Source organism: Hyaena hyaena, unplaced genomic scaffold, assembly GCF_003009895.1.
Source record: "Hyaena hyaena isolate Hyena2069 unplaced genomic scaffold, ASM300989v1 scaffold_649, whole genome shotgun sequence".
Classification (NCBI taxonomy): domain Eukaryota; kingdom Metazoa; phylum Chordata; class Mammalia; order Carnivora; family Hyaenidae; genus Hyaena; species Hyaena hyaena.
The window spans coordinates 430,393-444,771 of record NW_024081280.1 but is presented as its reverse complement, the minus strand read 5'-3'; positions in this window follow the sequence as shown (position 1 = coordinate 444,771).

The window sequence follows — 14,379 nt, the reverse complement described above, 5'->3', positions numbered from 1 at the left end:
TATGACAGTGGTATCAGTGAACTTATATACAAAAAGACACCCAATGGATTTTCTATGTTGCTAGAAGCTAGACAGAGCAAATAGAAATGTGACGTCTATAATGCTGAACTCATTTCTTTCTTGTAATGGCACTTTTGATGATAGTTTCAAATATTACCAGCGTACAACTGCTTTGAAAAGGCTTCACAACTCCAGGAATAAACTTTTGATTACCTCTTCATTAAAACCTCAATTTCCAATTACTCTAGGCTTCTCTCCTAAGAGGTTTTCACACACCCTCTCTATATTTTTTCTGAAATATCCATCTTCACATATTTTCAAAGAATTCCTAAGGGTACTTTCAAATGCCCAACAAATTCAATGGCAATGAATTGATAAGTCAAAATAAATACCATTCAATATTGAGGAAAACGTGTAGCCAACACCATCATCACTTAAGATACCAGTTGAAACTCTAAAAATATCCCACTGTGGTCTTTTAATTCATTCACACACACACACACACACACACACACACACACACACACACCTCTTCCCAGTGACCAGGTCAGAAGAGAAACATTTATGGTAGCAAAAAACTGAACAACAATGAAACCCAACCTTTTGTTAGCCACAATTCAGTAGGAAATTACTCACATAAGAGAGTTAAAAAAAAAAAAAAGCTACTACCAGCAGAAGGGAAAAGCAGAAGGGACAAAAGCAGAAGAGGAATATGTTTTGTTTTGCAGAACCAATTGTCCAACTAGGTGTTTCACCGAATAGCCCCTTGCTAGGTGGTCTTGCCTGATAGCCCCTTACATGAGCCTGTTTGAGCCAAACTGGAAGTGACATGGGCAGAAGTTCCCAAGTTGCCTTTAGCTCATGATAATACTAAGATCTCCTCCTATGGGCAGGGTGTTCCATCACTTCTGATGATACAATGGATGCCCTAGCCTGCTGACAAGGCTAGACATGTGCAATTGAACCATAAGTGACTTGATAAACTTCTCGCCCCCACTCCCTAATACACTGAATAAAAGCTTTTTGCACTCACCCCATGGGGAGACAGTACTTAGAGAGTTATCTTCCTGTCTCCTTACTTATAACAAGCCACAAAAAAATCCTTTGCTTTCAAAATTTCCTTAGGTTATGTTCAATTTGATGCACCCCAAGAAGAGAACACTTTGAGTTTGATTATACTTTCACACCAAAGTCCTAATGCTGAATCCAGTTTACTCCCAGATGTTACCTTTCCTTAGAATATGCTAGGTTCACTCTCAGGAAATCCCACTGTCATTTTCTTCAAGAAGACATCCATCAACTCTACCCACTGTGCTCACCTTTCTTTGTCCATAGCAAGCATTTTTATTTATTTTTTTTTTTGCATATGTTTTACTGTTAACCGGATGACGGCTTAAGACCTTTTACTCCCTGGGGAGTTCCACGATTCCCTATAGGAACTAATAGATTCAAATGTCTATCTAGGGAAAATGTGTTGCCTTTTGACATGCATTAGCTTTAACAAGATCTCTGACTCAAACTGATAAGCTGGAAGAAGGATGGTACCTAACTCAACACACCAGTGAAATAAAAACCTCATTCCTCTGCTCAGGTAAAATATTGAGTTTGGTGTACACACACACACACACACGTGTGTGTGCATCTACCTTCCACACACACACTCCAGTATCTCATTTTTTAAAATTTTTTGAATGTTTATTTTTGAGGGAGAGAGAGAACAAGCACAGAGGAGGGGCAGAGAGAGAGAGAGAGAGAGAGAGAGAGAGAGAGAGAAAGAGAGAAGGGCCTAAAGCAGGCTCCAGGCTCTGAGCAGTCAGCATAGAGCCAAATGAGGGGCTCAGACTCACAAACCGTGAGATCATGACCTGAGCCAAAGTTGGATGCTCAACTGACTGAGCCACCCAGGTGCACCCCTCTCACTTTTCAAATTTAAATTAGTTTTTTCTTGTTTTTCGAATGGTAGTAATGGTTTCTGGAAGAAAAAAGTAGGAAGATAAAACTAAGTGCTGTCTCCTTCAAGTTACTATGAAACATATATTGAAGTAGTAATAAATTGGGGGCCACATTCTGAAGAAGTGAATGCTCAGGAAGGAGGTCTAAATATCCACTCAAATAAAAAAGCTATTAATATGTTGGGATTTTATCAAAGTTCAGTGAAATCCTACTAGGGTGTAGTATATCTGAGAAGGTTAATACAATACTTAACAGACTGAGGAAGGTGGTGAATCCCCTGAAAGAGAACTGCATCAAAGGCAATATAATTCTGGATTTATGGGCTTTTAAAGATTCACCAACTGGGAATCCCCGTCAGAAGAGTTTGGCATTTTATTTTCTCTCACAGTGTGCTTTATGGTTTGCCTGAGAAGGAAAACCTTACTTTTCAGCTTCTCCTTTATTAGGGAAAGCACAGCAACATCCAAAATCTTTAAACAAGCACAAAAATTGGTAAAAAAGGCATCTCATGTCAATAATGATGACATGTGAAAGCTGAAAGTTTTTAATGGTATAAATACTGATTACTTACACATATTGTATAAATCCTATTGGTGACTCTCTGCTCTCAGTGCCAGTATAAGCAAACGTTATTAAAAAGACACATGACCCATGTGAAGGGCTGTCTTTACCCAAATAGAAGGATCTGTTTTTAATGGGAAAGAAAATCACAATGAAAAAGAGATAATTCAGAGAGCAATAAATATTTTGGTTCTCCAGGGAAGTGAATGGGAGTGCATGGAGGTACTGGAGAATGCTTAGCCCTATATGCCTGCATGATCTTGCTATTTCAAAACACTGTATGGATATGTGCGGCCCTGTGAAAACTGGAGACTTAACCAGGTAAGGAAAATTATAGAAATTCTGCAGGAGTCTTTCAAATTTTTTTTTACATAAAATATTGTTTTTATGAAGCAAAACATGAGCAGAGTAAAGCCAGGCCAGAAGATACATGTAATTAACCCATAATATTTACATTACACATAAATAAAAGTTAATTTCTAAGCAGCATTCCCCCATAACTATAGGCTAGGAGTATTATATTAAGTTATCCAACTTGTGTGGCCAATTGTGTGGGATTAGGATGGGAGATATTACTTCTATATTATCTCCAAGTCACAGGTATAGTTTAGGAAACTAGACTGGTCATTTAATGGCATTTAGTCAACTTACTTAAACTATCTGTGACTTCCCTCTCTGTAAAAAGAATACCTGTTTCAGGGGATTATCATATGCTTAAATGACATAATAGCAAACACGTAACATTCACAATGTGTCAGGCACTGCTGATGTGTTACTTAATTAAAACCTCCTAGCAACTCTATGAGCTAGGTTTCATTATTGTTCCCAGGAACAGATGATAAAATTGAGACACAGAAACGTTAAATAACTTTCCCAAGATCCCATAATAAGTGATAAAGCCTGATGTGAACGTAGTCTAGCTCCAAACTTGGTATCTTCATCTACTATGCTTCTTATTTCTATCAAATAAGGCCTAAGATTGCTCTCATGCAGAGTTATCTCTCCCTTTATTATTCATTATTAAAAATTAACACACTGTAATTTTTAATTTGGGTTAACTTTTGGAAAAGCAAAATTTCAACCTATCTACTAGTTTCAGTTCCGACACTGATGTGAAGAGCTTAGAAGTTGTCATTAATCCTACCCTTACAGTAAGATAGGATGTAAAAGAAAAAGTCCCTGAAAATCTATGATTTTCCTGGACTCGGCAGAGGATTGAGGTCATAGGGAAAAGTGCTGCCCTGAAACCTGGAGACACCAGCAAATCCACAGTCACAGCTGAGATCTGTTTACCAGAGAAGCCCCTGAAGTCATGAACTGGTAGGAATATGTAGAGAGCAATTTTAATGAATTGCTAGAGACCACTGTGCACTGACTTGAAAGTGAGAAACTCCTGAGGATTGAGGGAGGCTCCCACACTGTCCTGGCTTTTACCTCCGACTCCAACAGGTTCTCAAAGTAAACACCAAGAAAGATCCCCCAAGGACGCTGGCAGAGCAGGGGAAAAGTAGCCCTCAAAGTAAGCCCGGGGTGCCTGGGTGGCTCAGTTAAATCTCTGAACTCAAAGCAGGTCATGATCTCGAGGTCCGTGAGTTTGAGCTCCACATTGGGGTCTGTGCTAACAGCTCAGAGCCGGGAGCCTGCTTCAGATTCTGTGTCTTCCTCTCTCTCTCTCTCCTTCTTTAAAAATAAACATTAAAATTTTTTAAAAAAGAAATAAGCCCTGAGTGTTCTCCATAAGAAAGCCTTACTCTCTCTCCATAGGAAAAGCCTGTAAGAGACTTTTCTGGTTTATAGCAAAGGTACTTCTTCAACTTTAGCCCATCTAAACCCTCCCGTTTCACCTACGGTGTGGGAAACTAAGAAACATCTGTGAAGATCACAGCCTACACACACATAACTGCCAGCTAAAAATGTGGATTTAATCATAGGATTATCAATACTTCCCACCCTTCACACCTTGCCCACCCCACCAGCAGGGCTCTGCTATAATAGCAGTGGCTTGTATCTGAAAAAAGCTATAAGACATATACTCCACCTGAGGAGCTATTGATAGGAAAATCCAAAGACTATAGGGAAGACAAAAATAAGGACGCTCATTTGAAGCCTCTGGGACCTACTATGACAGCAAACAAACACAGTCTAAGTCTCAATCAGATTAATATAAAACCTTACATGAAAGGCCTATTTACTTCAGTGCTGTTACCTGGTTTTCAGCAATAAATTACAAGGCATGCCAAAAAGGAAGAAAAAGAGTCTAAAAGCAAGAATGAGAAGCAGATTCAGATATTTTGAAGTTATCAGAGAAGAAATTAAAAATAACTATGATTAATATTTTAGGGTTCTAATGGAAAAAGACAACACACAGGAATAAACTGTGCTATAGGCAGACATGAAAACTCTGAGTCAAAAATAAATATCAGAAATTAAAAAAAAAAAACTGACAAAAAGAAGGAATGTCTTTGATGGGTTCAGTACTAGATTGAATGCAGCTGAAAAACAATACTTGACCTTCAAAGCATGCCACTAGAAACTCTGTGATTTAAACTGCGAAGAGAGGGGCACCTCAGTGGCTCAGGAGGTTAAGTGTCCCACTTTGGCTCATGCCCTGCATCAGGCTCTGTGCTGACACCTCCAAGCCTGAAGCCTGCTTCAGATTCTGTGTCCCCCTCTCTCTCTGCCCCTCCCCCACTCACTCTCTCTCTCAAAAATAAACAAACATAAAAAAAAAAAAATGCAAGAAGAATGAAAAAAAAAACCAACCAGGAACAGAATCTCTGGGGCACCTATGTTGCTCAGTACATCGACCCATTTACCATCAGACTCTTGATTTCAGCTCAGGTCAGGATCTCATAGTCCTGAGATCGATCCCCACATCAGACTCCCTCCCTCTCCATGTGCTGGGCATGGAGCCTGCTTAAGATTCTCCCTGTCCTGGGGCGCCTGGGTGGTTTAGTCGGTTAAGCACCCGACTTTCACTTAGGTCATGATCTCGCGGTTCGTGGGTTCGAGCCCCGCGTCGGGCTCTGTGCTGACTGCCAGCTCAGAGCCTGGAGCCTGTTTCAGTCTGTGACTCCCTCTCTCTCTGACCCTCCCCTGCTCACACTGTCTCCCTCTCTCTCCCCTAGAAATAAATAAAACATTAAAAAATTTTTAAAAAAAAGATTCTCCCTGTCCTTCTCTCTCTGCCCCTCCCCATCATGTATGTGCAGCTGCTCTCTTTCTCAAAACAAAACAAAAACAGAATTTGTAAGAACTGTAGGAAAATTTCAATAAGTACAATATACACATAATCAAAGTACTAAAAGAAGAAAGTGAGAAGGAGAAGATGAAATATTTCAAGTAATAATGACAGAGAAGTTTCCAAAAGCATAGGTGCAAAAATTTTGGAGAACAATAAGCAGGATAAACACCAAAACAAAACAAAACAAAAACATACAACTGGGCATATAATTATCAAATAGCAAAGAATTTAAAAGAGAAAAATCTTAAAATAAGACAGAGGAAAAAAACAGAACCATGTTCATAGGGGAACAAAGATAGGAATTATACTGGATTTCTCTTCAGAACACATTAAAACAAAAAGTGCGCAGAGTGAAATAAAATGTTGAAACAAACATTACGATACAATGGGTATTTATTTTCTAAGTACTCATTATACAAGAAGCAAAAATAATGATAACATGAACATGTTTATTAATAATCTGAGCATTCATAATGTAGAATGAATTCTAATCCCTACTGTAGACTGAACTGTTTCCTCAAAATTCATATGTTGATGAACATATGACTCAACATGACTGTATTTGGAGATAAGCCCTTTAACGAAATAAAGTTAAATGAGGGGGGCCCTGATACCTTAGGACTGGTGTCCTTGTAAGAGAAAGGGACATCAAAGATCTCTCTTTCTCTCCATGCATGCACACAGAAAAAGCCATGGGACAACTCAATGAGAAGGTAGCTATCTAAAAGTCAGGAACACAAGTCTCACCAGAACCCAACTCTGCCGGCACTTGATTTTGGACCTTCAGCCTCCAAAACTGTGACAAAATCAATTTCTGTTGTTTAAACAACCCAGGCTGTGGTATTCTGTCACGGCAGCCTAAGCAGACTAAGACAGGCTTCCTCAAATCTGCCATCTCTAGTTTGCAGTAATGTGTATCCCTGCCTGCTTGGCCAGTCTAATTTTTTTCTGTATGTTTAATACCACCAAATATAATGTAAAAGAAGTGAAAATTGATTATCAAGTGACATGGCAAATTCTATCTAACATACAGGATTTCAGGAAGCTGATAAAAATGTTGGAGAACTTTTGGAATTACATGCAAAGCCATTAACCAGCAGAGGTAAGCCTTTTAAAACTGAGAATAACAGATCCTTCTACAGAGGATCTTTTCATTATTATGGGAGCATGATAGGACAATAAACAATTTAATAATGCCCTCATATATTTTAAATATTTTTTATGTTTATTTTTGAGAGCGAGAGAGACAGAGTATGAGTGGGGAAGGGACAGAGACAGAGGGAGACACAGAATCTGAAGCAGGCTCCAGGCTCTGAGCTGTCAGCACAGAGCCCTATGTGGGGCTCAAACTCCCAAACTGTGAGATTATGACCTGAGCCAAAGTCAGCCACTTAATTAACTGAGCCACCCAGGTACCCTCCTAATATTTTTATTAAATCACTGTCTCTATATCATACAAAATAATCAGTTTTTAATGATAAAATTGTAAAAAAGAAATGTCAAGATAAATAGGAAAGTACTTAATTTTATTGAAATGTTTGTATATTTTAATCAATGATTAGTTGGAGGTTTGTAATTCAAATATACATTGTGGTATTTTCATAAAGTGCTACTTGCTTACTTACAAAAATTTAACTGGAAATATTTTATTAATTCTTTGTCGGTAAGGATCAAGAAGCATCTTACTGAGCTATTATCTAGAATGCAGAAAAATGTCTGAATTTAAAATAGAAAATAACAGGTGTTTTTCTAAGATATTATATGTCAGTAAGTTTTGTGGGGATAAAACTTAAAATATATATAGTTAAATATACTCTTTTATTTATACATTCAGTAAACATTAAACAGAGGCAATTCTGTCATATACCTAATGAACCTTAAGTCCAGGGCCATTTGCTTTTACATAGCTTCTTCTATGAAGAACCTAACTATTGCTTCACATGGCCCTACAAGTATGTTAAGCCTATGCAATTTAAATATTTTAACCACAGTTAAGACTGATAGTCTCTTTAAACAAACAGCTTCATCTCTGTCATATCTGTTCTTGTATCAGGGAGAACTGGAGTAGCCATGAGCAATTCTGTTATCTAGCTAGCAGAGGTCGAGTTGGGGATACATAAAATTTGTATTTAGTAGATGAAACCCCTTTCATGTATGGTTAAGACATTTTGAATACACTATATAAGAATGGTGGATACACTGAAGGACCCCTGAGTTGAGTCACCCCATCATGTACCAAGGCTTAAGGCCACATATGTAGTGTATGTATGTACGTATGTGAATGTGTCCTAGAATACTCAACAAGAGAAATATGCAAATAACAGAGGCATGAAAGAACAAGGCTCAAAAGTTTGTTGTTATTGTTGGAACATTCTTGCAGTTATAAGTATAAAATTGAAAAGGGAGTATTCCATTCTCATCAGCACCTGATTACAAGAGATTTGTCAGGATTATGGTCAATCAGGCATATACTCAACCATGATTTTAGGAGTATAAAGGCATCATGCATTCTAAAAAATGACAATTATATGAAATAGTAGTTATTAACGTTGCTCTGTTGACAGAACACAGACCTGCATCAATACTATGAAAGTATATCTGAAACATTTTATACACAAAAGAAACTCAGTGGAAGTTTCCCAAGTTTGAAAATAATCTTCAAAATCCACATGACATAATTGATACTTATTGTGAATGAAAAGAACCCTTTTAAATTGTCATTATTAGTTTAAAAAGTATCAACCATGCCAGTGGAAAGATGGAGTTGTATTCTCATTCTCACTAAAGAAAAATTCAGAAGTGTTACAGTATAAAGAAATTATCAGAGAATGCACAACCAAAGAAAAGTATAATAAAGCATGCATCAGACAGTTTATTAAAAGAGAGTTTAGTTTGCTTGTGTTTGTGTGTGTAATTTGTCAGGTTCTTCGAATTTAAATTTCATCGGTGACCTCTTTGTTAATTCTAAAAAAATGTTCACAACCACCTTTATTTTGTATCCTTTCCCCTGGAAAGCACTCCTAAAAGTGTAACTTTAGGTTCCATAAAGCCTGGATCTGTCTCTATGAAGCAGATATAACGGTACCATTACTGAGACAGAAAAATTATGCATCCAGTGCCAATTTAACAGGAAATAATTACTCAGACCGGAATTTGAATCCAGGATTAAGTCATTTCAAAGCCGGGGAATATGTCACCACTCTTCTTGATAGTTTTCTAATGGAAAGACAGACACAAAGGCAGGGTTTATCTCTCTGAACCCTTAGCCAGCTACCCATTACTGGTTAAGATTCTTAATACAGATACATTAGAGGACACTCCAGGCAAACCAGTGCTTTCTAGTAGGGACTTCATTGCCCTAAATAATGTCATAGTGTGTGGAAGTCCTTTAATATGTATATCAAGTCTTGAAAAGCAGGTAAGCTGCAAAGTTCCCCCTCTGCCTTAATGAATCTCTGTTGTTAAGAATGAATGAAACAATTAAAGCACTCAAATCTTCTTTGTTTTACTGCATGGGAAGTATTTTGAACTCAATGGTTATTGTATCATCATCTATGATGTATTCTGCTCACACCTCTTTAGGTGAATTGTGCCATGACCCACTAATAACCTTAATTGCCTTAATTAAATAGTCAGTGCTATCTTAGCATTGCATCTTAATTATATACTCTACAGAAAGGTACTTATTTTACATATGTAAATTAATTTTCAAAGCAAATACAGATTGTATTCTGCAAGTAAAGACTAATTTTATCTGCCATTTCTCTGGACATTCTTTAAATGAAATATTCAAGCTAAAGCTTTTAGTTAAAAAACATGAAAGTTGAAAAAGGTTTCTTTGTACCTTGAACATAATGAAATATGAATTATGGTATTTCACAGATGCTATCTAAAACAGCAGAATTTCTACTGCCTCTTAATCCGCAAGCTTAAAGGCATTTGAGGCAGAGGGCAGAGTGTACTGGATTTGAAACCAGAAACTGCAGGTTTTTCTATGGATACTTCATAGACTGATTTTATGACTGCAAGCACTTAACCTTTCTAAACTTTATATCCAACAATCATAAAACAGACATAATGAGTCCACACCAGGGCTTATGCCTTAGCTACTGTAAGAATCTTGTCATATGAGGTAAGTGAAAGCACAATGTGAACTCATTTTTAGGCCATCTTTCACCTGTTTTATACAGAAACATACACCATCATTTCTGTTTGTAAGGTTAACATCAGAGCAAACACCAGAAAGAGGATTATATCCCTGATGCATTCTGTCAGAAGCATGTAGCCAAGAAATAAACGTGCAGACAAATGATGGACAAGTCTTCAGAAAGTATGAAGTCCTTTCCTTTTCTTACTGGCCAAGGAACTGCAATCTTCCAATTATCTTTATGCACATAAGTGAGTTTTGTTTTAACTAGAAATTAACTTTTTATTGTTTTGAATGTTTTAAATGAACATTGTTCTGCCTCTCCCCTCAAGTCTTTAGGGTCCTAAAAATTTGACAGAGAAGGAAACGTTTCCTTCTGATTTTGTCCTGCAAATGGTACATGCCCTACCATCAAGGTAAATAAGTACTTTGAACTTTAAGGAAAGAGCCAACTAATCTTCCTTCAACCAAAATATCTTCCAAAACTACTCCAAGATTTCATAGAACTCCCGGCATGTCTTTCATGGAATTTTATTCTTTAATGTTCTACCAATCCAACACATCTCTTCATTTATCCATGATTCAGATTTATTTGGAAGAATATATTCCCTATTTCACCCATAATTACAACCATAATGAAGACAACAGAAATCAATTAAACCCAATCTAGGACTGACACAGGTCACTGTGTCCCATATGTTAAAAAATGTAATTAGACACTGCAGGGAAAAAATAAAGATTACTAAAGTCGAAGATAAAATTCAACTGATTTAAAGTGACACACAGAAAAAAAACGTAGTGAATTGTAAGAAAACTTCAAGTAACGTAACATGAATAACGGTAGCCCCTAAAGGAAAGAAGAGAGTTTTGTAACAACAAAATCATTAAAAAAAAAAAAAAAAAAAAAAAAAATGAGAGCTGTTATGGAAGACAACTAAACTTGGAAACTGATGGATTCTAAGCCAGAAGTTGTGAAAGAAAACTTTAATTCTGTTGATTCAGAACATAACAAGTAGAAAAATCATAATCCCAAACATACTCCAGTGTTCAGCTGAATCACACAAGGGGAAAAGAACAAAGCATCCAACAATTTATGAAGAGAATGGGAGGGTTGATACAAATTCATATAGATCTTGTTTGGTTCTTTCCTATATCAGAGTTCTGATTTTTTTAAGCCTCCCAATACTTCATGATCATTTCTTTGCAAATAAGATGTTTGAGCTCTGTGATAAAATGACCTGGAAAAATATGGCACAATTTGAGGAAAATCATCGATAGGAATATTCAGACTGTGATCCCATATTATTGCCTAACCTTCTGATTTACACTAATTTTTCACCCTGGTTATATACAATCTAATATTACTAATCACGGTCAGAAAATGTAATCATGTAAACTTTTTTCAAATATTATACCTAAATCATCGTTTATGTTCAAGAGCCTCTCTTTCTCTAAATATTTATAAGACACTTAGAAAAAATAAAGAGATCTTCACAGTTAAGAGCTTCAAACTTAAAAACTCACTTGTATATATTTTTTTTAGTTGAAGGAATGGTAAAAGGTAAACTCACTTGCACAAAATTATAAACTTGTCCAACAAATATATTTTCTATACCTAGTGGATTTCCTGACTAAATAATAATGCCTACAATTTGTTGGACACTTTTTGCCATCCCTATGTTAAATATTTAATATGAAATCATGATAATCTAACAAAAAACAGTGGAAGAAAATTTTATAAAACAGATATTTAAATGGAAAAACTGCTAAGTATATGTTCCTAGGTATTTGTAACTTCCATTTTTATATTGTTTACTATATCAAATAGCACTGTAATGTTTTTATTTATGTGAAAACCTCATTTTTAAATAAGAGCATATTCATTTGTATTTAAGCTGTAATGATAAACGTATTTATATTAGGATTCTGATAAATTTTATAATGAATGATCTTGGGAAAAAACTTTTAATTGCTAACCATAATTCTTGGACACAGAAATAATCACACTGATGGGGCACCTGGGTGGCTCAGTCAGTTGAGAATCCAACTTTGGCTCAGGTCATGATCTCGCAGTCTGTGGGTTTTAAGCCCTGTGTCAGGACCTGTGCTGAGAGCTCAGAGCCTGGAGTCTGCTTCAGATTCTGTGTCTCCCTCTCTGTCTGCCCCTCCCTGACTTCTGCTCCATCTCAGTCTCTCTATCTCTCTCTCCTCTCAAAAATAAACATAAAAAATTTTAAAAAGCAATCAATCTGGGGCGCCTGGGTGGCTTAGTCGGTTAAGCATCCGACTTTCGCTTAGGTCATGATCTCTTGGTTCGTGGTTTCGAGCCCTTCGTCGGGCTCTGTGCTGACTGCTAGCTCAGAGCCTGGAGCCTGTTTCAGTCTGTGACTCCCTCTCTCTCTGACCCTCCCCTGCTCACGCTGTCTCTCTCTCTCTCTCTCCTAGAAAAAAAAAAAAAAAAAAAAAATCAATCTGACCAGTTTGATACATCTCTCTCCAGGGTTCTCTCTGTCTGTCTGTCTCTCTCTGTCTCTCTCTTACACACGCACACAAACACAAGCATATAGGTCAGAGATTATACACACATCATTTTGAATAATATAATCTATTATAATGCCATAATATTGATGGAAATTTAAATTAATGTCTTTTATTTCACTATTATAAATAGTTCTGCGATAACCATTACAACATGGATATTTTTGCACATACTTGACTCTTCATTTATGTACATAGCCGTTGTTTACATTTTGGTTCATGTCCTTTTTCAGTGATATCCTGACTTCAGTAATCTTGCTTGATTTCTACCCCTACCAAGAGAGTGAACCAAAGATGATTCCTAACAATGTGTACTTTGGTTTTAAGTGGAAAAAATCTAGGGGTGCCTGGGTGGTTCAAATAGTTAAGCATCCAACTCTTTTTTCTTTTATTTAAAAAATTTTTTGAATTTATTTTTGAGAGAGAGAGAGAGCATGATGGGCAGAAAGAGAGGGAGACACAGAATCTGAAGTAGGCTCCAGGCTCTAAGCTGTCAGCGCAGAGCCCCATGTGGGGCTCGAACTGTGAGATCATGACCTGAGCCAAAGTTGAATGTTTAACCAATGAGCCACCCAGGCCTCCCATGCAAACTCTTGATTTTGACTCAGGTCATAATCTCAGGATTCATGAGTCTGTACACCCCATTCAGCTTGTGCTGACAGAGTGGAGCCTGCTTGGGATTCTTTGTCTCCCTCTCTCTTTGCTCCTCCCCTGCTTGCTTTCTCCCACTTTTCCTTGCTTTCAAAATAAACATTAAAAAAATAATAAAGCGGGGAAAGTCTAAAGAACTGTTAGCCAAAATAATTCTATAAACATGTGATGATAACATAATACTAGAGCAGTGACCACAAAATGGACAGAAGGGAAAAATCTGTAGGCATTTCTGACATGGAAAAGAGACTGAAGATTTTGCTTGCTCTCCTTCATTCCCAGTGCTGATTGTAGTGACTATCTCATATTAAGGACTCAAAAAATGAAAATAAACAAAAAGATGGTATACCTGAAACAAATGTAACATTGTATATTAACTACACTTCAACTTTAAAAAAAAAGAATTAATGGAAAGGGAATTTATAGCAATAGATGCCTAAAATATGTAGATACTGATTGAGAGTAAGGAACTGAAGATTGTTTTTCTTTGTTTAAGTGCTTCTGCTGTGAAAATAGGGGCCATGTTCACATCACTATTTCCACTTTGAATGCCATTCTTTTTCACCATAGGATGTATGAAAATAAACACCTTCTAAGAATCTTTGTCTATTCTTTAAATAATTACCCCAGGGAACATAAATTTCTTCTCTTCCAAATGATAATAAACATTTGCTGTTAATTTCTACTCTATGCTATAGTGATGTGTTTCATTTCCAATACTTAATGACGATGTACTGGAAGTACCTTACTGGTTTGCATACTTAAATCTCTGAGCTCTTTGTGTAATAGCACACATACTATATTTTTAAATTTGTAAATAAAAAAACTGTATGTACGTAGAACTATATTCCATATATTATCAAAGTCATTACTGATATTGGTTATTTTAAATAAATGAATATAGTGCATTTACTTATTTTTTTCATCATTTTATTTTTTGAGTCAGGAAACTATGTTTCCCAAACACTCACCTGCTGTTTGATTTATGGTATACTGAGGCACACTGAGACTTCCCACAATCTGTGCTCAGGCACCCCTGTAATCGACTCACTAATCAATCTTATTTAGAAGCTGGAGGACTCATAATAAAGTGTATGAGAGCAAAGACAGGAAATAAAAATGTGTAAGATAAAGATATTCTGGGTACTTTCAACATGTTTCTTGTTACTATACCTTCATTTCTCAATTTAGCCCTTAAACGTCTTACTTATGACTTTGAATATTTCACTGTGGAGTAGGCAAAACAATTACTTCCTGTATATAAACGGATTGGAAGGTTGTTGAC